The sequence below is a fragment of the Euprymna scolopes genome, chromosome 46 (genome assembly GCF_053919585.1).
Source record: "Euprymna scolopes isolate OS-2025 chromosome 46, ASM5391958v1, whole genome shotgun sequence".
NCBI classification, from domain to species: domain Eukaryota; kingdom Metazoa; phylum Mollusca; class Cephalopoda; order Sepiida; family Sepiolidae; genus Euprymna; species Euprymna scolopes.
The window spans coordinates 179520914-179547527 of NC_136527.1; the positions used below are offsets into that span (position 1 = coordinate 179520914).

At 27.7% G+C, this 26614-nt stretch overlaps 1 long non-coding RNA gene across 1 annotated transcript; it reads right to left on the reverse strand.

Annotated features, from left to right (window-relative positions):
- Positions 1-1155: 1155 nt before the first annotated feature.
- Positions 1156-14364, reverse strand: LOC145271282 (uncharacterized). Its single transcript, XR_013865803.1, has 2 exons — positions 14113-14364; positions 1156-2689 (listed from the first exon to the last, which is right to left on the reverse strand). It is a non-coding gene; the product is annotated as an uncharacterized LOC145271282 (long non-coding RNA).
- Between the last annotated feature and the right edge of the window lie 12250 nt (positions 14365-26614).

The window sequence follows — 26614 nt, forward strand, 5'->3', positions numbered from 1 at the left end:
ATTAAAGTTTATAAAGAAACTTTATTCAGAGTTCATTAAAAAATCAAGTAAACAATTTTTATTAAAGTTTATATAGTAACTATATTTTGAGTTCATTAAAAAATCAAATAAACAAGTTTATTAAGTTTAAAATTAAAGTAAAGAAATGATAATATTAATAAATTGCTGAACACTTGTCTCTAAAAAGATTGTCTCCGGCAGATGAAACAATAATTGAAAATATAAACAAGACAACATATAGGTTCAACTAGTTTGGATCTTTTGGTTTCAGCGTTAAAGTTGGCTTTTTATTTCTGACTTTTGCTGTTTTTGTTTTTGGATAGTTGGGATGCTTTCCTAACAATGTCGTGAGGAAAATGAAACCTCATTCAACTCTGTGAAGGGTAAGTCATATGGAGAGCAACATTATACATCTGTTGCTCTCGTGGTGTGTATTTATGTTTATTATTTATTGTTGTTTGTATTTATGGCAGCTTTGCTCTCTTAAATCGCCTTACTTCTTCCAGTACTCGTCATTAACATCAGGGAGTACGGCTGGTGCGTCACTTGCTATTATTGGTGGGGAAAAAACAGAGGTTATTTGGGTGTTTTGTGTTTTTGCTTATATGTTGCCTTGAAATATGCCTCGCTGGATGCTAATATTTGAAGACTCTATTGTCCCTTCCATGTGGTCTAGGGCAATAGATGTTTGCAATATTATTAATTTTGTAAGGCAAGATCTTATGTTCTCATGGACATTATACAATTCCATACATTTCTCTTTTTTATCGATTTTTCTTCAGTGCAATCGTTTGTAGTTCACTTGCACTTGGTTCAGCGTGTATTCTTGCTATGTACGTTTTAAAGTTCTTTTTCATAAGCCCAGTTGCTCCTATGATGATTGGTATAATTGAAACGTCTTTTTTATGAGTTCTCATGTGAACAAGAATAGCTACAAATTTCACAAGAATGTGGTTTTTCCCTTTTTTTTCATTTTTCTTAAACTTTTTCTTCTAGGGGATGGGACATCAAACCAGATGTCTGACATTTACCCCTATTTTAGTGAGTCCAACCAAGAGATCTTTTCAGGATTCTAGCCGTCCCTTTCAGTGCAATCGATGTATTTCACTTGCAGTTGGTTCACCGGGTATGCTTGCTATGTACTTTTTAAAGTTCTTTTTCATAAGCCCAGTTGCTCCTATGATGACTGGTATAATTGAAACGTCTTTTAGTTTCCAATTTCGTTTCATATCATACATAAGTCCTTGATACTTTGTTATCTTTTCCCTCTCAGCTCTTTAAACCCTGTATCATTGGGTACACTGACCTCTATTATGGTCACTTTTTTATTTGCTAAGTGTGAGTTCTCATATGTCTTACTAAATTTGATTTTTCCGAAAAGGAATACCCACATACTTTACAAGAATGTGGCTTTTCTCCAGTGTGAGTTCTCATATGTTTTACTAGATTTGATTTTTCAGAAAAAGAATGCCCACAAATTTCACAAGAATGTGGCTTTTCCCCAGTGTGAGTTCTGATATGTATCACTAAAGTTGATTTGTCAGAACAAGAATAACCACAAACTTCACAAGAATGTGGCTTTTCTCCTGTGTGAGTTCTCATATGTTTTACTACACTTGATTTTTGAGAACAAGAATACCCACAAACCTTACAAGAATGTGGCTTTTCTCCAGTGTGAATTCTTAAATGTGTCACTAAATGTGATTTTTCAGAAAAAGAATACCCACAAACTTCACAAGAATATGGCTTTTCCCCAGTGTGAGTTCTTATATGTTTCACTAACTTTGATTTTACGGTAAAAGAATATCCGCAAACATCACAAGAATATGGCTTTTCTCCTGTGTGACCTCTGATATGGATAACTAACGTTGATTTTTTGGAACAAGAAAATCCGCACACTTCACAAGTATGTGGCTTTTCACCAGTGTGAGTTCTCATATGTATCTTCAACTGGTATTTATTAGAACAAGTATACCCACACACTTCACAAGTATATGGCTTTTCAACAGTGTGAGTTCTCATATGTATCTTTAACTGGTATTTATTAGAACAAGTATACCCACACACTTCACAAGAATGTGGCTTTTCGCTTTTGCTAGTATGCATTCTCACATGAATCAATACATTTGATTCTTCAGAAAAAAAAATGAACCAGATTAAAAAAAGAATATTCCTGTGTGCACAAAATTAATTTGTCAATGTGAATTCTTATGTGTGTCACTAAATGTATTTTTTTATAAAATCACACAATAAAACATGGCTTTTTATAATAATGTGTGCCATTAAATGTGATGTTTTTATAATAAAAACACACAATAAAATATGGCTTTTTATAATATGTGCCATTAAATGTGATTTTTTTATAATAAAATCATACTTATTAAAATATGGCTTTTTATAATAATGTGTGCCCTTGAATGTGATTTTTTATAATAAAATCACACTTAATAAAATCTGGTTTTCCTTAAGTTTGAATTTTATTTCTCATCAATTTGTTATTCTATCTCCTATTATCACATATTTCACAAAACTAATACCTTCAAGATGCTTTATGTTTTCACAACTATTTCATAACATTCGAAAGTAATGTGGTTCAGTAGATAATGATTCCCGCTGCTGTCTTCCAAATAAATAATTGTTACAATTATTGTTGAAAAAATCATATTCCGTAGGGTTCACTTGGGAAAATCTGCAAAAAATAAAAATAAAAAATTATAATCATTATTTTAGTATTTGCATTCACGTATTATTATTCTGTTTATTGTTGTCAATTTTATTGGCTTGAACTCATAATCCCTAAATAATTTAATGTAAAACATCATAGTATTATTGGATTGCATTTATAAATAATTTTATGTAGAGCACCATAGTATTATTAGATTGCAATTATAAATAATTTAATGTAAAACATAATAGTATTATTGGATTGCACTCATAAATTTAATGTTAAACATCATAGTATTATTGGATTGTATTCATAAATAATTTAATGTGAAACATCATAGGAGACGTGTAAAAATAGATTAATTTAACTTACACGGAACGGCGTTAATTAGAATATTTGAGATTATATCTTGAGTTTTTATATGGTCTTTATGATAGTAAATATATATATATATATATATATATATATATATATATATATATATATATATATATATATTCCAATGTTTTATATAGTTTTCATCAAAATAAGAAAACCACCATTTATATACATATATGCATTACATGTATCTAAATATTATAATGTTTCTTATATGATTTTAATCATAGTAAGAAAACAAAAATTAACACACACACATATGTATATACATATATATATATATATATATATATATATATATGTGTGTGTGTGTGTGTGTGTGTATAAATATAAATATACTTATATCTTAATGTTACAATGAGATTTAAACAATCCATCGACATTTTATCATTTGCAAGCGCATACATAATTTAAAAATTCCTTCAACATTTTAGCATTTTCAGCACATAAGATTCCTCCATGACAATCGCCAACATTTTTGTAATATGTGTTTGTTTATAATTTTAATTTAATACAAAATCCTGCATCAAATTCTATACATTTTTAATAGGTTTTTTATTTTTTCTTATGTATTTGTAAATTTTTTTTGCATGGATGTCACCACTCATCAAGGCCTGGAAGCCGCTCGGGGATAAGGGTTATTGCATATATAGTAATAAATGTGATAGTATCGTAGTAATAAATAGTATTGGAGATTTGATAAAGTGTATTAAGGGGGAGATTAATCAGGAATTTGTTTATGTTGGACTTGAAAACACCGAAGTTGTAGTCAGGTGGGAAACTGATAAACGGAAGAGAGTTCCACAGGCGTGCAGTTCTAAGAAAGAAACTTTGTTCATGGAATCTACGTTTTGATTTAGGCACAGCTAAAGAGTGGGGAAAATTACTGACAGTGGTTTCAGTTAGTGTTTATCATGAAAGATTGACGAGGGAGGGGGCAACGGATCGGAGCTCGGGCGAGCAATTGTCATGCAAATAACTATAAAACAAAGACAGTTTTTAGCAGCTCCTGCCCGGATGTGGCAGCAGTATTCCATCCTTGGACGTACTTGGCTTTTATACAGGTAGAGAATTGCATCAGTAGTGAGATATCTTCTGGAGCGGTAGAAGGATCCCACCATTTTCCCAGCCACCTGGGCAACAGACTTGATGTACGTGTTCCATTTCAGATCAGGAGTAAACCCAGAAGCTTGTCCAAACATGGAGCGTCCTAAAGTATGTTGATGATGATAAGATAGGAGCTTGGTTTTAGATGCATTAAAAGTAACCAGTCACCTTTTCCCCCCACTGTACCACACGCTCAAGATCAGAGTAGAGAGAATCAGAGAGAACTTTGTCATTTACTGCCTTTGATATGTTGCCATAGATGGTCGAGTAATCATCATAGATGTCAACAAATGATTTAAGTATGTGTTTTGGGAGATCATTGATGTAGATCAGGAAGAGAGTTGGGCCCAGGATGGACCCCTGTGGACTTCAGCGTTAATACCGTAGGCTCTGATTTCTGCCCATAAACATCTACTCTTATGAGCTCTTCAGAGAGAAATGATTTAATGATTGAGCAAACATTCCAACTTATACCGTAGCTGGAAATCTTGTGTAGTAAGTCTTTATTCCATGCCTTATCGAAAGCCTTCGATATGTCAAGAGCAATTGCCCCAGAAAGGAAGACTTTGTCGAGAGATTCATTAATCTCATGAGATATAACCTTTAGCACATCTGCTGTAGATCTAGCAGAACGGAAACCATATTTTATGTCACTAAGAAGGTTATTTCTACTGAGGTGGTTGACTACTTCTCTATTTAATATGGATTCCAGCAACTTACTTATGACACACAGAGGAGACGTACTGAAAGGGAGACGACTTATTACCTGAATTTTTAAATACAGGGCATACTGATAAGGTTTTCCAGGGCGTTGGAAAGTGCTTCTCCTTAAGGCAACGCTTAAAGAGTTTAGTAAGTATGTGGCAAGTTCTTGTTGAAGCTTTTTCAACACTATAATTAGGATGCCGTCAAGGCCAGTTGTTTTACTGGAATAAAGGTTCTTGATTAGCTTGGCGATCTCACGCACAGATATTTGTATGTTGCATAATGTGTTGTCTGTTATAGGAGGAAAATACGGGGAGTTGATTGCCTTGGTCTCAAATGGTAGAATTAGCTGCAAAGTTCTTGTAAAATCGTTTGGCCTTGTCTGATGATGACGAAGTTGTAAATCATATAATTCTAACTTAGGTTTATTTGAGGAAATATATCTGTTCACCGTATAATTCCTCTGAATATTAAAATTATAAAAACAAACTTTTAACTTTGGTTTTTATTTTTCTTCCTATGAACTTCTTAACTTCACAATCCTCTTATTACAAACTAATGTTTTTAGGAAAAAATCCTTTTCCCTTCTTTCATTTAACTTAACATTAAATTATTTGTAACCGCTTATAAGCATTTGCGTTAGTTTTTACAAATAACATTAATAAGACCATGAATGTTTTAATTACTATGAACAAATGAATCTTACTTTCCTGCCAGCTGGAAAACTGCTTCTTTGTACCAGTTTTTAAGAATTCTGGCGAAAGAACCGACCCATTATATTACTGCCCCATTAGCCTCCTCCCACTTTTTGCCAAAATATTTGAGTCCATAACCAGGCTCTGGTCCATTACCTTACAGATACTAAACTTCTGGCCGACCAACAATATGTACTTAGGTTGGCTCGTTCCACAGCAGACATCCTAACTGTAATCTCTGAACGTATATACCATTCACTGGACAAAGCAAGGGAAGGTAGAGCGGTAGCTCTAGATATATCTAAAGCTTTTGACAGGATATGGCATGAAGGTCTTCTCAGGAAAATCAGATCATACGGTATCACTAGAAAAATACTTAACATGATTAAATGCTTCTTGGATAAGAGAAAAATCCAGGTTGTCCTCGACGGTTGTACATCTAAACAATATGATATAAATGCAGGAGAGCCTCAGTGGTCTATTCTTCGACTTCTATTATTCCTAATATTCATAAATGACCTCCCTGATAAAATTGTTTGTGAGATGGGTATATATGTTGATGACACCAAGTTCTATAAAAGACACGACAGGAAAACAAATGAACACATATCTAAAGAAATGGAACAAACACTAGAAGATGACCTCCGATCTGTAGTGGAATGTGGACATTTATTTATTTATGTATTGTGGATTCCATTTCGCTGCTGCAATATTTGAACTGGATTGTGATTCACAAACAAACTTCCCATGTTCTTTCGGTGTTACCAACTTGTTCACAAATGTACCCCTTGGGGAGACCATTATTGGAGCACACTGACCCCTCCTTCTTTTCCTGAGAATTTTTTCCAGGAACTTATGGAACTAGCAACCTAGTTGGTTTGCGTCAGCCTTAATGACACACTGTATCAGCAGGTCGACGGGGTAGCTATAGGCAGGCCTCTGGGTCCTATCTTAGTCAATATTTACTTAGGCTTTAAGGAATCCTTACTCTTCACTCGGGTCTCTAGACGTTTCCGTTATTGGCGTTACATGGATGATATTTTTGTCATTTTTAAATCTTCCAACAAAGTAATTTTTTCCTGAATTTAAATAGTCTCCACTTTGCACTCAAGTTCACTTTTTACCTTTTTTGGACGTCCTTGTAGGAAGGACAGAGAATCGGTTTAGTACAACTATATACACTCAAGTTTACTATGGAGGAAGAGCAAAATGACTCTTTACCCTTTTTTGGATGTTCTTGTGACAGAGAATCAGTTTAGTACAACTATATACCGGAAACCGACATTTACAGACCCATATATAAGTTGGGATTCTTTTACCCCTACTGGGAGAAAAAAATCAGTTTGATCAAGACCTTGGTCCACCGTGCCCTCATAATTTGCTCAACTAGCAAACTTGATGAAGAATTGAAAAAATAGTTGATATTCTTGCGAAAAATGTTTTCCTTGAGGGTATAATCTCTAAGCATATTTGCCAAGCACTTGCTAAATTTAATACCAACCCTTTCTTTGGTCCCACTAAGGGTTCAGTTTATCTGAAACTCCCTTATATTGGTTCTATCAGTAAAGGGTTTGTCGATAAATTACTTCAGTTGTATCTCACTGTTTCTATGCGGTGCAGCCTCGTGTGGTGTTCGGCACTAAAACTGCATTTCCAGCTTTTAAATAAGATGCACTTCCCACACTACAAAAAAGTTTAGTTGTATATCAATTTAAATGTTAGTGTGATGCTGACTATGTGGGTCATATGTTTCAACGGCTGGGAGTCAGATTGGCACAGCATGTCAATGCATGTTTTCAAAAGTCCCAGGCGTCTAGAGTAAACACCTGCTTGAACACATCCGGGCATTCACAGAACACATCCGGGCATTTACGGAGCACATCCGGGCATTTACCTATTTATGAGTCATCAATTGGTGCGCACTTGTATGACAATAAAGCATGTGGTGAAGCATATTCAGATGGCTGTTTTCGCATTGTACACAAGGCTTGTTCCAAACAGCATCTCAATATTTCTAAGGATGTAACTGTACTAATGCGCAAACCATCACTCTGTAGGCAAAAGAAGCTGTCTCATAAATTAGACCTGTTTAAAGAGATCAGATTTATAAAAAAGAAAAAAATTCCTACGTTGCGTCATTACTTCTTATTTTTACACTTATTTGCAGCCAAGTTAACTTTTTCTAAATTTCATCCCAAGTTCTGAAATACTGACGATATATCACGGGTTATTCATTCATTTAATTCACCCCGTGTTCGTTTATTTTTTTCTTGGTTTCACCCCTCCCTTCGTCTCATTTTCAATTATGTGTAATTTTTTTTATTTTAATCGCTGCCGATGTAATCTCTTTACAAGTGTCGGACGAAAGGTACCTCGAGTTTTTATTTTTATTTTAGTCGAATAGTCTTTTGACGATTTTTCGTGTCTATTTTTTCTCCCCCATCTTCTTCAAAATTCTAATAATGACTCCACTTATCCTTTTTAAAACTTTAATAACATTTTGTACCACTAAAAACCTTTAAATATATATATATATATATATATATATATATATATATATATATATATATATATATATATATATATATAACTATTTTGCCAGAACAGTCATATCAATTGGTTGAGCGTCTATGTACAGTTGACACCTCTTTCAACAGGTATATGTATCTTGGATCTCAAAAAGGAAATCCTCACCTGTACCCTTGGCTTGGTTCACAATGAATTGTAAATTGCACTGTAGAGAACCTACTGTTTAATTTGTAAATGATTTGTATAGATAATGTTTGTATAGATAATGTCTGTAAAGATAATGTTTGTATAGATAATGTTTGTATAGATAATGATTTGTATAGATAATGTTTGTATAGTTATTGTTTGTATAGATAATGTTTGTATAGATAATGTTTGTAAAGATAATGTTTGTATAGATAATGTTTGTAAAAATAATGTTTGTATAGATAATGTTTGTATAGATAATGTTTGTAAAGATAATGTTTGTATAGATAAATTATTTGTATAGATAATGTTTGTATAGATATTGTTTGTATAGATAATGTTTGTAAAGATAATGTTTGAATAGATAAATTATTTGTATAGATAATGTTTGTATAGATAAAGTTTGTATAGATAATGTTTGTAAAGATAATGTTTGTATAGATAATGTTTGTAAAGATAATGTTTGTATAGATAATGTTTGTATAGATAATGTTTGTAAAGATAATGTTTGTATAGATAAATTATTTGTATAGATAATGTTTGTATAGATATTGTTTGTAAATATGTTTGTATAGATAAATTATTTGTATAGATAATGTTTGTATAGATATTGTTAGTATAGATAATGTTTGTAAAGATAATGTTTGTAAAGATAATGTTTGTATAGATAAATTATTTGTATAGATAATGTTTGTATAGATAATGTTTGTAAAGATAATGTTTGTATAGATAAATTATTTGTATAGATAATGTTTGTATAGATAATGTTTGTAAAAATAATGTTTGTATAGATAATGTTTGTATAGATAATGTTTGTAAAGATAATGTTTGTATAGATAAATTATTTGTATAGATAATGTTTGTAAAGATAATGTTTGTAAAGATAATGTTTGTATAGATAAATTATTTGTATAGATAATGTTTGTATAGATAATGTTTGTAAAAATAATCTTTGTATAGATAATGTTTGTATAGATAATGTTTGTAAAGATAATGTTTGTATAGATAAATTATTTGTATAGATAATGTTTGTATAGATAATGTTTGTATAGATAATGTTTGTAAAGATAATGTTTGTATAGATAAATTATTTGTATAGATAATGTTTGTAAAAATAATGTTTGTATAGATAATGTCTGTATAGATAATGTTTGTAAAGATAATGTTTGTATAGATAAATTATTTGTATAGATAATGTTTGTATAGATAATGTTTGTATAGATAATGTTTGTAAAGATAATGGCTGGAATTAAGAATTTTGCAGGCAAATGCACAGTTTCATGGTTCAATTGTGCTCTGAGCAGAAACATACATTTAGAACCATCCCATGTAATATCAAAATACCTACTGTTGATTTAATATGCTGGGCCTTTCTACTTGTGTAGTGATGATAGTTAAATTAAAATTATAAGGCGTTAAATTTAGTCACAGTCGGTTGTTCCTTCTTTCAACGTATTTTTTTTAATTATTGATACTTATCAGATACATTTCAATACAAAATCGATCTTAGCATATTGACACGTTCATAAAGTAAATTAAAAAAAACATACGCAGCCATTTAGGAGTATATGGGGAACGGACTCACACAGACACACATAGACAAAGTTCATTTTAAATAATAGTAGCGAAATATAAAACTTTAAAGTAGGTTATAAAAAAGTATCCTCAAATAATGAATTACAAAAAAATATATTTAAGATTTTAGAATGAGAAATTTCTTTTCTGTTTTATTTTCATGTAAAGCAACCACCCACTTAAGGACTGATCGTTAATAGTTTCCAGTTGTGTGAGTTATAATAAATATATTCATTATTAAAAAGTGTCATTCGATTAATTTTCTTTCTATTTCATATAACAATAGGAGAGCCATCGATTTTTTTAAATTTCAATTTAAAATTTTTTAGTGATTTCATTTTCTGTCCTTATTCAAATAACTCCCCCCCATTATCAACATTAATCTTAGAATTAAGAAAGCCGGTTCTAACATGAGGAAGGATGTCCTTGCAGACTAATCTGTACTTTTACTTTGCAATTAAATAAACAAAAAGATCATTATAAAGTTTACACAATGTTTATTTATTATAAACAATAGTGAAACAAAACCAATATATTACAAACTATCGGGGGTACCCGGCGTTGCCCGAGTGTTTGTTTCCGGGACGGGGGGGAGTTTTAAAAAATGTTATGGTAGGTAAGTAGGAAGGATCAAACCCGGAGTCATGAGTAAAAGTAGGAGAATAAAGTGTGAAAAAAAAAAAAAGAAGACATCTGCAACGTTAACAGTTCGGCCACCAAGAAAAGTCCATTCCAGTTGTTTAGGGGGAAAAAAACGACTACGGTAGGTCGGCGCGAACGGGAAAATATAATGTGAATTGTCCAGCACGCTAACCACTACGCCACAGAGCACTGCAGCTTAGTTTAGTGATTTTAAATAACTTCACATGAAAGAACTACGAAGCCAAACCGGTGTTCTCTTCTCAACTTTTCCTTGTGAATGATCCCCAAACGGTGTTAAGTGGTGGCAGGGGGAGAAGGAATTTATAAGAGAGAAAATATTTTACCACTTCCATTGATCTTAACCGATTTTGGCCGTGACTTTTCAGCAGAAAAAGTATAGAAATCTAAGATTATCGAGGAATTTGAGAAATAATAAGCCTATAACACACCTCAGATATTGTTCTGCCGTTTGTGCATATTATATTTGCATGAAATATCTTGATTTTTAATCCTATTAAGGTCAAAATCAGACCGGAAAAAATGAGTTCATTTTATTTATATAGAGATAAATGTTACCAAAAACTAAAAATTACTCTTCTATGTAACTGGATAAGTCTTTTTTGTTTTATACAGATTTTAAAGCGTTTATTTACTTTGAACACAGTAGTAATTAGTTAACGTTAAAACATAAAAACAGTTAAGGCAATTTTAATTTTTTGTCGATGATAAACTAGACTAAGTGAAATTATAAAGATTTACCGATATTTTTTACTACATCAGCTTTAATATGGCCAATAAATGAGCACATATTTTAAATAAAGTTTATAAAAGAGTGTGATCCCCATTCTAAAATCCAAAATATTGTATGAAACTTTAAAAAAAAAATTTGTAGTCACAAAATCCGTAAGTGTTGATAAACAAATTTAAATATCGAAAAATCTGTTTTTGTGTTAAGATATCTTATAATAATTGTGAATGATATTATTGTACTCACTGTAAATATTATTATTTTATTGATCATACATTAATGTGTTTATGGGAAATATTATTTTATCATGAATGATTAATTATTGTGTTTATGGTAAATAGTATTATTTTATTATGAATCATTAATTATTGTGTTCATTGTAAATATTATTATTTTATTATGAATCATATATTATTGTGTTTATGGTAAATATTATTATTTTTTTAGGAACGATTAATTATTGTGTTTACTGTAAATATGATTATTCTATAATGAATCATTAATTATTGTGTTTATGGATTATATTATTATTTGATCATGAATCATTAATTATTGTGTTTATGGATAATATTATTATTTTATCATAAATAATTAATCATTGTGTTTAATGGTAAATATGATTAGTTTATTATGAATCATTAATTATTGTGTTTATGGTAAATATTATTTTATCAGGAATAATTAATTATTGTGTACATAGTAATTATTATTTATCATGAATCATTAATTATTGTGTTTTGGGATCATATTATTTTATCATAAGTAATTAATCATTGTGTTTATGGTAAATGTTATTATTATTATATTATGAATCAAATAATGGTGTTGATGGTGAATATTATTATTTTATTATGAATCAGTAATTATTTTGTTTATGGCAAATTATAATTATTTTTTATGAATAAATTATTATTGTGTTTATGGTATTGTGAATAATCTATTATTTTGTTTATGAATTATATTATTAACTTATCATAAATAATTAATCATTGGTTTTTGGTAAGTATTATTATTTTATTATGAATCATTAATTATTGTGTTTATTGTAAATATTATTATTTTATCATGAATCATAAATAATTGTTTATGGAAAATATTATTTTCTTATGAATGATTAATTATTGTGTTTACTGTAAATATTATTATTTCATCATGACTTATTAATATTTGTGTTCATGGTAAATATTATTATTGTATCATGAATGATAATGTATTATGTTTTCGGTAAATATTACAATCATGATTTATTGTGTTTATGGTAAATATTATTATTTTATTGTAAATACTTAATATTTTGTTTGTAGCAATTATAATTATTTTATTGTGAACAAATTATTATTGTCTTTATGGTAAATATTATTATGTTATTACGAATAATTAATTATTGTGTTTATGGCAAACATTTTCATTTTATCACGAATCATTAATCATTGTATCTATGGTAAATATCATTATTTTATAATGAATTATTATGTTTATGCTAAATATTATTATTTTATTATGAAACAGTAATTATTGTGTTTATGGTAAATATTGTTATTCTATCAAGAATCCTTAATTATTGTGTTATGGTAAATATGATTATTTTATCATGAATCATGAATTATTATTTTATAATTAATTATTGCGTATATGATAAATATTACTATTTTATTATGAATCAGAAATTATTGTGTTTATAGTAAATATTATTATTTTATGGTGGATCATTAATTATTGTATTTATGGTAAATATTAACATTTTATCATGAATCATTTATCATTCTATCTATGGTAAATATTATGATTTTATAATGAATTATTATTCATTATGTTTATGCTAAATATTATTATTTTATCATGAATCATTAATAATAGTGTTTATGGTAAATATAATGATTTAATCATGAATAATTAATTATTGTGTTTATGGTAAATATTATTATTTTATTATGAATCCTTAATTTTTATGTTTATGGTAAATATTATTTTATTATGAATCATTAATTATTGTGTTTATGGTAAATATTTTTATTTTATCATGACTATTACTTATTGTGTTTATGGTAAATATTTTATTTTATTATGAATAATTAATTATTGTGTTTATAATAAATAATTTTCTTTTATTATGAATCATTAATTATTGTGTTTATGGTAATATTATAATTTTATTATGAATCAGTAATTATTATGTTATTTTTTTTTACTACATCAGGCTTGCACTAATTTGTTATGGCCAATAAATGAGCACATATTTTTAAACAAAATTTATACATAAAAAATGGTGCTAATGCACTTACTGATCCGCGCTATGTTTTTAAAATCATATTTCCACGTTTAATTAAAGTTTTAGGATATGTTTTTTTATTCAATTGTAAGGTTCAAGTACAGAATAAATACGAAACACCCTCCTCTCCCCATGTTAAGAATGGCTTTTTAAATAATAATGTTATTATTTCAGCACGGATCAATATGCGCATGAGTTCCAAAAAAGAAAGTGATCTTCATTCTAAAATCTAAAATATTGTATAAAACATTAAAAAAATAAATAAATAAAACGATATTTTTAGCCACATTATCGGTAAGTGTAGACAGAAAAAAATTTAAATATCGAAAAATCTGTTATAATAATAACTTAGAATTAAATTATTGTTTTCATGGAAAATATTATTAGTTTTTCATGAATCATAAATTATACTTAAATAAACAGATTTTGTACAACGTCAGATCGAAAAATATATTTTTAAGAGAATTCGTAGGAGATTCGTACTTTTTATTCACATCTGTTATATTTTTAGCTTGTTTATTGGATTGCAATAAAAATAAACTTTTAAAATGATTATTGTAAAAGTTATTTGATGTAATTTTTTAAAGTGTATAAAGAAAAAATAATAATTTACCTTTCATTGCTGCAGTAAAAACAAACAAACAAAAAACCGGATGACTTCGTTTTTCCTTTGTGTCCAAAGCAGAAAGTTTGTTTTGTTTGTTATGATTTCAGTAGTAATTTGATACAACTTTTGTTTTGTTTTTTCCAGTTATTTAACAAATAAAATATATGAAAATATGAAAGAATCCAAATTAAAAGTTGAAAAACAGGATTTAAACATGAAATTATTTACATAGAAAATCAACTGCTAAAGAACAATAATTTAGGTCATCGCTAAACGGTGTAATCATTATTTCGTCCCTCGTGTAAAAATGTCCGTTCATTAGTTAAACGTGTCGAATTGTTTTCTTATCAAGTTTATATTATTTTTGTCAATATTTAAAGCTTGCTGCGATTTATTTTGTGAATTTATATTTTGTAGATACAATTCTTTTTAAAAAAAGAAAACATAAAAACATTTTTTTAGACTTACTTTTTTGCAATAGTCGAAAGGTCCAAGATGAGTAGGAACTGCCAAACGAACGTGAAGAATTGTGAAAAAAGGAATGCATGATCAAGTGACGTCAAACTTGTGTTAACTGTACGACCTATGGAAAAGCAGAAGCGACTTAATGATTTTTTACAACCTTTGTTTATCTTCGTCAAACTACAATTAATATTTCATATTTGTTACAATTTTGTTAGGTTTTAAAATTTAAACAGTCTGATAATTAATAATATTATAAACATTTGTATATTAAATATGAAATACGGGTTCATTTGGTTAACTAACGGCTTCCATAATGTTGTTTGGTAAAAAAAGACAATCAGGATATCGTAATGGGTCTATCAAATGTGTAATTTTTGTGCAATAATGGTTTTAATCAGTATTAATCAGGGGATAAAGAGCCATGTTTATATTAAAACTTAAAACAAACAAAAAATTAAATACAATTAATTAAAAATCTATGTTGTAATGGAACATTTTGAAACACTGGAATTTTAATCGTTTTAATCTTTTAAAAATCAACAAATTTTAACGAATTTTCTTTTTTTTGGTAGTTCAACTGATAATAAAATATATTAATTAAAAAAAAACACGCTATAAAAAACACTAATATTTATATCAATTTATTAATTGAAAGTTCAAGGTAAGTTTCTGTTAAGTATGTGTGTATTTCCATTTAAAAAAATAAATATTTTTTTACTTATTTGAACTCTTATGTTTCATAATAAATAGAAAATTCGATTGATTTAAATATATTTTGTTCAAATTTCGAAAAAAATAAATAGGGGGGCACGCACTAAAAAAATATTTTCCCTCATATATTTTACTGAAACTGCATTTTTTATGTAATTTCATTCTAAAATGGATAAGCATCGAAAATTTCACAAAAATCTGACCATTAGTTATTTTTGCTAGATTTATTAAACACGGGTATGTTTTCCCGTTCAGAATGCTTACTACATTAGAGCGTTATTTTAAAGCGTCAATTATGTAAACGTGATTTTCGTCTCGCAATTTCATTATTTTTGTTCGATGAAACAAAAAATTAATTATTAATTTTTTCTTTTGCTCTTTTTCTTTTAAATGGTACAAAAGTTATCTTGATAATGTTAACTCATATTAAAGTTACATCGTGTTACATATAAGGGGGGGGGCAATTCTGTGGTGAATTTTGGAAGTGCCTAAAGATGAGAACATTAGTCTGAATAATCCAAATAATCCACATCTAAACATATTTCACATAAACAACTCAAATAAAAGTATTGAATTGTACAACAATAAAATCAATCAAATGACAAAACATAGATTTGAATCAAGAAAATAAATTATAACTATATGATTACATTATCAAACTTGCAACTTATTGTTATCAAACTCGATTCGATTAGAATTACAATTAAAACAACGCAATTCCTGTATGCCATGTTTCGCGTAATCATCCGTCTGCCGAGATAAACAGAGGCTTTACTTGTCATGAGTTGCACCTTCCCAGGCATTTACACGATCTTGGAAAGTGAAGTAACTAATTTCTGTTATATTATGAAGAAGCGTATGCTGGCGGGAAAGAACCAGAAAAACAAAAGTTAATTTCAATCGTTTATTTTTAAAACAAACTTCAGAAAAGCAGCATAAAATAAAATGTTCTTCAGTTCAACAGCAGTTTGTCCCTGATGTAAAGTTTATTGAATTTTAGCATAGTCTTTATCTGTCGATGGGAGCTGAACTGGAGACACTGATTAATGTGAGTTTGTCTATGGAAAGCATGCGCTGCCCGCCTGCAGATGGTCAATAATGAAGATCGAAATCTTTGACAATCATTGGTATGATCAATTGTGTCAAGAAATAAAATATTACATACTCTGCGGAACGCCTTTTTTATTTTTTCTGCATGCAAAAGTTTTATTTGTATAAAACAACTGATGATGTATAACAGCCAGAATTATATATATATATATATATATATATATATATATATATATATATATATATATATATATATATATAATATATTTTATGTATATGACGATTAAACTACACGGAATATATATATATATATATATATATATATATATATATATATATATATATATATATATATATGACTATTAAACTACGCAGAATATATATATATATATATATATATATATATATATATATATATATATATATATGTATATGACGATTAAACTACACGGAATATATATATATATATATATATATATATATATATATATATATATATATATGACGATTAAACTACACAGAATATATATATATATTATATATATATTATATATATATTATATATAATATATATATTATATATATAATATATATATTATATATATATTATATATATATTATATATATTATATATAATATATATATGATATATATAATATATATATAATATATATATAATATATATAATATATATATATATTCTGTGTAGTTTAATATATATATAATATATATAATATATATATATATATTCTGTGTAGTTTAATATATATATATATATATATATATATATATATATATATATATATATATATATATGACGATTAAACTACAAAGAATATTCCGCATATCGTCCATGCTAGGATTCGTTTGGCTTATGCGAAGAGTTGTGGTGTTCTCGCGTTTTTATATACGCACCGTCTTCTGAGTTTTTAGTTAGCCAATCAGCCTCCTAGTTTCCACTGCATTCCTCTTAATCATCCAATGGGCAGGCACTTACAGGACAAAGGCCCAGTTGACCTCATGGTCCAACCATTCCTTTGCGCTTTTTTAGTGGGAAGCGTAGATATCTAGTAAACTAACGCAAATAGGGAAGTCAAAAAACTTGGATAAATAGATGCCTCATGAATTAAACGATAACAAAACAAATCGTCATTTTGAGGTGTCTTCTATGCTTCTATGCAACAAAAAACGACGCATTTCTTGAATGCATTGTGACGCGTGATGAGAAGTACATCCTTTATGACAAACAGCGACGTTCGGCATAGATTCTGGCGAAGCTTCATAACACTTCATGAAACCGAAATTGCAGCAAAATAAGGTTATGGTCACTGTTTGGTGGTCTACAGCCGTCTCAACCATCTCAGCTTCTTGAATTTGGGTGAAATGATTACAGTGAAATACTGCCGACAAATTGATGAAATACACAAGAAGCTCCAACGTATGTGGCCAAGATTGGTCAATATCAATGATCTGTTTTCTATCTAATTGTTTCTCTGTCTAGCGAAGTATATAATAGTTTGCATCGTGAGAAACGATGAGTTGAGCGTCGAGCGAGATAATTTTTTGAAATAGTCAAAGAGTTATTTTAACGTTTTAAAAGGCAAATCAAACAATATCTCAACTATAAAAGGCAAATCAAACAATATCTAAACTATAAAAGGCAAATCAAACAATATCTAAACTATAAAAGGCAAATCAAACCATATCTAAACTATAAAAGGCAAATCAAACAGTATCTAAACTATAAAAGGAAAATCAAACAATATCTAAACTATAAAACGCAAATCAAAAGATATCTAAACTATAAAAGGCAAATCAAACAATATCTAAACTATAAAAGCAAATCAAACAATATCTTAACTATAAAAGGCAAATCAAACAGTATCTAAACTATAAAAGGCAAACCAAACAATATCTAAACTATAAAAAGCAAATCAAACAATATCTAAACTATAAAAGCAAATCAAACAATATCTAAACTATAAAAGGCAAATAAAACAATATCTAAACTATAAAAGGCAAATCAAACAATATCTAAACAATAAAAGGCAAATAAAACAATATCTAAACTATAAAAGGCAAATCAAACAATATCTAAACTATAAAAGAAAAATCAAACAATATCTAAACTATAAAAGGCAAATCAAACAATATCTAAACTATAAAAGGCAAATCAAACAATATCTTAACTATAAAAGGCAAATCAAACAGTATCTAAACTATAAAAGGCAAACCAAACAATATCTAAACTATAAAAAGCAAATCAAACAATATCGAAACTATAAAAGCAAATCAAACAATATCTAAACTATAAAAGGCAAATAAAACAATATCTAAACTATAAAAGGCAAACCAAACAATATCTAAACTATAAAAAGCAAATCAAACAATATCTAAACTATAAAAGCAAATCAAACAATATCTAAACTATAAAAGCAAATCAAACAATATCTAAACTATAAAAGGCAAATAAAACAATATCTAAACTATAAAAGGCAAATCAAACAATATCTAAACTATAAAAGCAAATCAAACAATATCTAAACTATAAAAGGCAAATCAAACAATATATAAACTATAAAAGGCAAATAAAACAATATCTAAACTATAAAAGGCAAATCAAACAATATCTAAACTATAAAAGACAAATCAAACAATATCTAAACTATAAAAGGCAAATCAAACAATATCTAAACTATAAAAGGCAAATCAAACAATATCTTTACTATAAAAGGCAAATCAAACAGTATCTAAACTATAAAAGGCAAACCAAACAATATCTAAACTATAAAAAGCAAATCAAACAATATCTAAACTATAAAAGCAAATCAAACACTATCTAAACTATAAAAGCAAATCAAACAATATCTAAACTATAAAAGGCAAATCAAACAATATCTAAACTATAAAAGCAAATCAAACAATATCTAAACTATAAAAGGCAAATCAAACAATATATAAACTATAAAAGGCAAATAAAACAATATCTAAACTATAAAAGGCAAATCAAACAATATCTAAACTATAAAAGGCAAATCAAACAATATCTAAACTATAAAAGGCAAATCAAACAATATCTAAACTATAAAAGGCAAATCAAACAATATATAAACTATAAAAGGCAAATAAAACAATATCTAAACTATAAAAGGCAAGTCAAACAATATCTAAACTATAAAAGCCAAATCAAACAATATCTCAACTATAAAAGGCAAATCAAACAATATCTCAACTATAAAAGGCAAATCAAACAATATCTAAACTATAAAAGGCAAATCAAACAATATCTAAACTATAAAAGGCAAATCAAACAATATCTTAACTATAAAAGGCAAGTAAAACAATATCTAAACTATAAAAGGCAAATCAAACAATATCTCAACTATAAATGGCAAATCAAACAATATCTAAACTATAAAAGGCAAATCAAACAATATCTCAACTATAAAAGGCAAATCAAACAATATCTAAACTATAAAAGGCAAATCAAACAATATCTAAACTATAAAAGGCAAATCAAACAATATCTCAACTATAAATGGCAAATCAAACAATATCTAAACTATAAAAGGCAAGTCAAACAATATCTTAACTATAAAAGTCAAATCAAACAATATCTAAACTATAGAAGGAAAATCAAACAATATCTAAACTATAAAAGGCAAGTCAATCAATATATAAACGATAAAAAGTTGTTAGATGAGTTTCTATCCAATGTGTAATCATATGGATAACTAATATTTCTTAACTGTAAAGACAAAAACAAACAACATATAATAGAGTTCATCTTACCACAGTTTTTATATATATTAATCTTGCAAAAATTTCGTATAGTTTTTTATATATTTTTCATTCGCACAGATGCCTTCATGACAATTTATTACTTGTAAGTTAACTTTATTTTCAAGTCATTCAAATATAAGAGTGAGTCAGACTAGCATATGCTTTTTTGCATTCAATCCAAACAATGCTTCGATTTGCGAGATCATTTTGTTTTAATTTTTTAAAAGATGTTGACATCGGAGATTGCTGTTGTTCAATATGTTATTGTAATTAATCAAATTAATGCTTAGATTTCTTTATCTTTTTTAAACAAATTACAATAATAATCTTTTTAAGTAACAAAAAATTTAGCATAGTTTTTTTACAAATATTTTTCATTAGTACAGTTGTCTTTATGACAATATATTACTTGCAAGTGTACGTTATTTTCAAGTTATTCAAATATAAGATTGAGTCAGACTAGTATATGCTTTTTTGTATGCAATCTAAACAATAGTGAGATTTATGGGATTATTTTGTTTTAATCAGCATTTGAAATGCTTTATTTTAAGCTGTTGACATCATGGATTGCTATTGTTCAATGTGTTAAGGTAATTAATCGAATCAATGCTTAGATTTCTCTATCCCTTTCAACAAACTACAATAATCCTGTTAATTAACAACTGATTCTTGATCCCAAAAGACTTCCTCCTGCATTCTGTCTGTTTTTAAGACGAGAATTGTTCATAGATGTTGTATAGAATCAGGCCAGGTAGAGGCATGCGTCGTATAATACTGGTATATATATATATATATATATATATATATATATATATATATATATATATATATATATATATATATATATATATATATATATTTAAATAAAGTGGGTTCAGAAATTCCAACGAAAGAAAGATGTATATTTAAATAAGGGAGTAGTCACCAACAATGTGTATTTTTTAACATTATTTTATTATTCCGTGTCTTACTTCTTCATTGAGAATTATGTTTGGGTCATTGTAATAATGTTTTTATGTCTTTGAAATCGTTTATACGCGCGTTTCAGACGTTCTGTGAAGCATCCTCGTCAGAAACTATTTTCAAATTCAACTAATTTCTGACGAGGACCCTTCATAGAACGTCTGAAACGCGCATAAAAACGATTTCAATGACTTAAAAATATTATTACAATAATCCAAATATAATTCTCACTGAAAAACCAAGACACGGAATAACAAAATAATGTTAAAAAATACACATTGTTGGTGACTACTCCCTTATTTAAATATATATATATATATATATATATACATATATATATATATATACATATATATATATATACATATATATATATACATATATATATATACACACACATATATATATATATATATACACATATATATATATATACACACACACACACATATATATATAGTGCATATGTACGTCTCAAGTTGTATAGCGTCTATATAACCACGTTCATGTTCATATGCCTATTGATATATGTGTGGCACTATTTCTCAGTGCCACGGTTTCTAACACACTCTACAGCATGGGCGAGTGGTGATTTGGTCATGGGCGTAGAGATACAAAGAAATTTATTCCCATATTCCCTTTCTAGAACTCTCTTTTTCTGTTTAGCTCGTCATGAGATGAGCACACATATTTCTATCTCTCCGTAAATGGGGGGGGGAGCATCCCCTCCCTCAATACTAGTAAGGGTATGTAAGTTAGTTTTGAAAAGCCTATTTCTTATGTTTAATTGTAAAACATTAACTATAATTTGTATATTGTATTGAAATATACTTTTTTTAAAATAAATAGTTAAGATTATACAATATATATTACAATTGTGTCGCGTGTCATTTTTTTGTGGCTGCCATAAATTCCTTCATTGAAGAACGAGTCAGCCCTGAGAAGAAAGATTCCAACCCGAATTCTAAGACATTTAGTATAACATGTGAAGCGAATAACACCTCAGTGACCGGCTGATCGTGTTATATATTTTCTTTTTGTTAGTATACAACTTCTGTGGTTTTCTGTGTATGGTGCATAAATATAGTAATCAGTACAAATACTGTATGCGAGACAGTTCTTTCAACATGACAGCTTTGCATGACACATCACAGAAAAGAGAAACATACCTTATCTACTTGTTCCTCACTTTCTTGCTGGTGTTCAACTTACAAGGACAAAATCTTCTGAAGTAAACAATTTCACACAAACGTATATTATTATAGCTTTATTCAATGCTGTTGACTTTTCTCTCAGATGCACTCAATCTTCATCATTTCTAGTTGGTCCACGGATCGCACAAACAAAATCTATATCAAAATTCTCTGACTCTGCAAACTCTGACTAATTCTCTGGGACTATATGATAACTCATTTCCTTGTTCACTCTCTTATGTCATAAACCAGGTAATCATATTGTTTATTGTAAACTGTATTTTTTTTCCAGTTTTAAAAACTATTTATAAAAATATTCTATTAATTTGCATCGAAATGTCCTTTAATTAAATTTCAACTGTTTTATTTGATTTTTTTACATTCTACTGCATCGAAACATTTCATAATAAATAACATTTCACAGAGTGTTGTTTCACTCTGGCAACATGGCGCATACCGGTAATATTTAATAGAATTGTCTGGTAGTGAGACAATTCATTCATCTGTATTGTTTAATAGAATTGGTTGGTAGTTAGACAATATTTTCATCTGTATTGTTTAATAGAATTGTTTGTTAGTGAGACAATATATTCATCTGTATTGTTTAATAGAATTGTTTGGTAGTCAGAAAATACATTCATTTGTATTAATAGAATGTTTGGTAGTGAGACAATACATTCATTTGTATTGTTTAATAGAATTGTTTGGTAGTGAGAAAATACATTAATTTGCATTGTTTAATAGAATTGTTTGGTAGTGAGAAAATACATTCATTTGTATTGTTTAATAGAATTGTTTGGTAGTGAGAAAATACATTCATTTGTATTGTTTGATAGAATTGTTTAGTAGTGAGACAATACATTCATTTGTATTGTTTAATAGAATTGTTTGGTAATGAGACAATATATTCATTTGTATTGTTTAATAGAATTGTTTGGTAGTGAGACAATACATTCATTTGTATTGTTTGATAGAATTGTTTGGTAGTGAGACAATACATTCATTTGTATTGTTTAATAGAATTGTTTGTTAGTGAGAAAATACATTCATTTGTATTGTTTAATAGAATTGTTTGGTAGTGAGAAAATACATTCATTTGTATTGTTTAATAGAATTGTTTGGTAGTGAGAAAATACATTCATTTGTATTGTTTAATAGAATTGTTTGTTAGTGAGACAATACATTCATCTGTATTGTTTAATAGAATTGTTTGGTAGTGAGACAATACATTCATTTGTATTGTTTAATAGAATTGTTTGGTAGTGAGACAATACATTCATTTGTATTGTTTAATAGAATTGTTTGTTAGTGAGAAAATACATTCATTTGTATTGTTTAATAGAATTGTTTGGTAGTGAGAAAATACATTCATTTGTATTGTTTGATATAATTGTTTGGTAGTGAGACAATACATTAATTTGTATTGTTTAATAGAATTGTTTGGTAGTGAGACAATACATTCATCTGTATTGTTTAATAGAATTGTTTGGTAGTGAGAAAATACCTTCATTTGTATTGTTTAATAGAATTGTTTGGTAGTGAGAAAATACATTCATTTGTATTGTTTGATAGAATTGTTTGGTAGTGAGAAAATACATTCATTTGTATTGTTTAATAGAATTGTTTGGTAGTGAGACAATACATTCATTTGTATTGTTTAATAGAATTGTTTGGTAATGAGACAATACATTCATGTGTATTGTTTAATAGAATTGTTTGGTAGTGAGAAAATACATTCATTTGTATTGTTTAATAGAATTGTTTGGTAGTGAGAAAATACATTCATTTGTATTGTTTAATAGAATTGTTTGGTAGTGAGACAATACATTCATCTGTATTGTTTAATAGAATTGTTTGGTAGTGAGACAATACATTCATGTGTATTTTTTAATAGAATTGTTTGATAGTGAGACAATACATTCATGTGTATTTTTTAATAGAATTGTTTGATAGTGAGACAATACATTCATTTGTATTGTTTAATAGAATTGTTTGGTAGTGAGAAAATACATTCATTTGTATTGTTTAATAGAATTGTTTGGTAGTGAGACAATATATTCATTTGCATTGTTTAATAGAATGTTTGGTAGTGAGACAATACATTCATTTGTATTGTTTAATATAATTGTTTGGTAGTGAGACAATACATTCATTTGTATTGTTTAATAGAATTGTTTGGTAGTGAGAAAATACATTCATTTGTATTGTTTGATAGAATTGTTTGTTAGTGATAAAATACATTCATTTGTATTGTTTAATAGAATTGTTTGGTAGTGAGAAAATACATTCATTTGTATTGTTTTATAGAATTGTTTGTTAGTGAGACAATACATTCATCTGTATTGTTTAATAGAATGTTTGGTAGTGAGAAAATACATTCATTTGTATTGTTTAATAGAATTTTTTGGTAGTGAGACAATATATTCATTTGTATTGTTTAATAGAATGTTTGGTAGTGAGACAATACATTCATTTGTATTGTTTAATATAATTGTTTGGTAGTGAGACAATACATTCATTTGTATTGTTTAATAGAATTGTTTGGTAGTGAGACAATACATTCATCTGTATTGTTTAAAAGAATTGTTTGGTAGTGAGACAATGCATTCATGTGTATTGTTTAATAGAATTGTTTGGTAGTGAGACAATATATTCATTTGTATTGTTTAATAGAATTGTTTGGTAGTGAGAAAATACATTCATTTGTATTGTTTGATAGAATTGTTTGGTAGTGAGACAATACATTCAGCTGTATTGTTTAATAGAATGTTTGGTAGTGATACAATACATTCATTGGTATTGTTTAATAGAATTGTTTGGTAGTGAGAAAATACATTCATTTGTATTGTTTGATAGAATTGTTTGGTAGTGAGGCAATATATTCATTTGTATTGTTTAATAGAATGTTTGGTAGTGAGACAATACATTCATTTGTATTGTTTAATAGAATTGTTTCGTAGTGAGAAAATACATTCATTTGTATTGTTTAATAGAATTGTTTGGTAGTGAGATAATACATTCATTTGTATTGTTTAATAGAATTGTTTGTTAGTGAGAAAATACATTCATTTGTATTGTTTAATAGAATGTTTGGTAGTGAGACAATACATTCATTTGTATTGTTTAATAGAATTGTTTGGTAATGAGACAATACATTCATTTGTATTGTTTAATAGAATTATTTGGTAGTGAGACAATACATTCATTTGTATTGTTTAATAGAATTGTTTGGTAGTGAGACAATACATTCATTTGTATTGTTTAATAGAATTCTTTGGTAGTGAGAAAATACATTCATTTGTATTGTTTAATAGAATTGTTTGGTAGTGAGACAATACATTCATTTGTATTGTTTGATAGAATTGTTTGGTAGTGAGACAATACATTCATTTGTATTGTTTAATAGAATTCTTTGGTAGTGAGAAAATACATTCATTTGTATTGTTTAATAGAATTGTTTGGTAGTGAGACAATACATTCATTTGTATTGTTTGATAGAATTGTTTGGTAGTGAGACAATACATTCATTTGTATTGTTTAATAGAATTCTTTGGTAGTGAGAAAATACATTCATTTGTATTGTTTAATAGAATTGTTTGGTAGTGAGACAATACATTCATTTGTATTGTTTGATAGAATTGTTTGGTAGTGAGACAATACATTCATTTGTATTGTTTAATAGAATGTTTGGTAGTGAGACAATACATTCATTTGTATTGTTTAATAGAATTGTTTGGTAGTGAGAAAATACATTCATTTGTATTGTTTAATAGAATGTTTGGTAGTGAGACAATACATTCATTTGTATTGTTTAATAGAATTGTTTGGTAGTGAGACAATACATTCATTGTTATTGTTTAATAGAATTGTTTGGTAGTGAGACAATACATTCATTTGTATTGTTTAATATAATTGTTTGTTAGTGAGAAAATACATTCATTTGTATTGTTTAATAGAATTGTTTGGTAGTGAGACAATACATTCATCTGTATTGTTTAATAGAATTGTTTGGTAGTGAGAAAATACATTCATTTGTATTGTTTAATAGAATTGTTTGGTAGTGAGACAATACATTCATTTGTATTGTTTAATAGAATTGTTTTGTAGTGAGAAAATACATTCATTTGTATTGTTTAATAGAATTGTTTTGTAGTGAGAAAATACATTCATTTGTATTGTTTAATAGAATTGTTTGTTAGTGAGACAATACATTCATTTGTATTGTTTAATAGAATTGTTTGGTAGTGAGAAAATACATTCATTTGTATTGTTTAATAGAATTGTTTGGTAGTGAGATAATACATTCATTTGTATTGTTTAATAGAATTGTTTGGTAGTGAGAC